The following is a 2,266-nucleotide window of genomic DNA, read 5'->3' as shown; positions in this document are numbered from 1 at the left end:
TAGTGGCGTTTCGAACATGAAATACTAATTACCATTAATGTGAATAAGAAAAAAAACCTGAAAATATTCTTTTTTTAAATTTGCTACATATCAGCTTTTAGAAGCTGTAAAGACAGATATTGGAAAACTTATAGTAGCTCATATATATTTTTTCTCTTCTTCCCAAATGAAATATGTTGCTGTATTTGCATTCCCATGATAGCTGTATATGAAAATAATTCCTTGCTTAAGAGTATCTTACAACGCAAAAATCTAATAATTTCATATTTAAAATTAACATGCTCCATTAGTGCTACAACACTTTGTAAGACCTATGTCACCTTTTTAAGTGGCTCATTCAAATGTGGAAATGGTCATGACTAATGTGAGTTCTTTGAACTAGCAGGACTCCTATCTGACATCTAATATGATGACTTCATGCTAGTCTATCAGCCCTACTTCTAAAGTTTCCATGCTTCCCCAGTCTTAAGCAAGCTGCGTTTTTGATAGGGAAAGGGTACAATGTGTCAAAGAGAAATTGCACTGAACATTTGTTTAAAAAGACAAGACAGATTTTATTAGAGCCACTGCAGTAGAGGAGAGAGACTTTAGTACAAAATTGAACTCAACTTCAGGCACAGCAAAGACCACTGGGGATTTATTTATAGCCAAGGGGTAGGTTAAAGGGATCAGTGGATGGAAAATTAATGAGAGACTTGATTAGACATCTAAGGGCGGGGGAAGAAGAACATGATTAGATGTCAAGGTAGGGGGTGAGGCAGTTCTCTTCATAAACGTTTGTATCTCTGGCATCCTGGAGGAAGGCTGGACCATTAAACTTGCTTAGGAGGCCAAGGCCAAGGCATAGTCAAGAAGATATGCTGAGAAGAGCTTGGCCAAAGTTAGGTCAAGGAGACAGTCCTTCGCAAAGATGGGAATATTTGAAGATACGAACATTGGAGTGAGTGGATGAGTGTGGGGAGTCTGGTTGTGTTGAACCCGGCTCCATTTAAAATATGCCACAATTGTGTAACATTGTTTTTTATTTTTTCTGGTTTTTATTTTTTCTGGTTTTTAAAATACTAGGAGACTCAGTATCATATGAGTAGGTTTTTTGTGGATGGTTTTTGGAAGGCTCTGTTCGTCAATCATATGGATTCTAAAAAACCCAAACATCTGAGGATTAGTCAGTTATCCACCCCTTCCCACAATCCTCTCCCCAACCTACTCACGAAAAACTAACCATGGGGTAGATTGGAAAGAGTCTGACTTCGGCACTTAGAGTAATAATTATCATGATGGCATTTAATGTCATATGACCAGATGAGATCACTTAATGAGTGAGAACAGGTACAGAGAGAAGTCCGAGGTGCAGGCCCTAGGATACTTCAACATTCAGAGGTTTGGAAAAGGAGAATCCAGCAGAAGTGATGGTGAAAGAGGAGGAGAAGGAGAACTACTGATGATTGTAAGAAACACCATTTTATTAATGACCATTAATTCAGAGGTTACTCTTTCCGCAGACACAGATTCCTCCTATACCTATTGATTCCTCAGTTTCTGCCTCACATATATTAAAAACACAGGACATATATGGAAGTACCACACTCATAATAACCCTTACCCCAGTTTTGACTTATAGTGGGATTATAACAGAGTGAGTCCTAGATGTTGAATCGTTTGCATTTTCATTAATAAATCAGGCTTCTTCAAGTTGCTGTTCAGATGTTACATCAGAGTTTAGTGCATGAAATAGAAACCAGTTTAGATTTTTCAATTAGGAAGGAATTTAATATAGGTGATTAGGCTCATATGAATTCACTGGAAGGTTATGGGACCACCATTGGACTATTGGTTTCAAGGGCTACTCACCTCTGCTGCTACTGCTATTGCTGTCACAACTGCTGCCACCACAACCGCTCATATGCATGAAGCCAAGAATTACACAAGAGAACACAGAGTCCGGCTACCAAAACACTTATATTTGGGGGAACTTACCTGCCATCTTATATGCCACAAAGTTGGGCTTCCCTTAAATTCTACTTTCTATAACTATATGAATACATGTCATTAGCCAGACCCAAATCACATTTAAAATTAAGTTCCAAGTGATTCTGAAAAATGTAGTTTTTAGACTTCTATCCCATAAAATACAGAAGGCATACAAAAGAAGGTGGGGCTAGATTCCAAATAAGAACAGCTAATATCCAGCCCAAATGTGTTCACAATGTTGCAAGCCTTGTAAAAGATTATACTTCATTTTCTAAAAACTGCAACTTCTACATAA

Source organism: Pteropus vampyrus, unplaced genomic scaffold (assembly GCF_000151845.1).
Source record: "Pteropus vampyrus isolate Shadow unplaced genomic scaffold, Pvam_2.0 Scaffold140, whole genome shotgun sequence".
Classification (NCBI taxonomy): Eukaryota; Metazoa; Chordata; class Mammalia; order Chiroptera; family Pteropodidae; genus Pteropus; species Pteropus vampyrus.
This window is presented reverse-complemented; position numbering follows the sequence as displayed.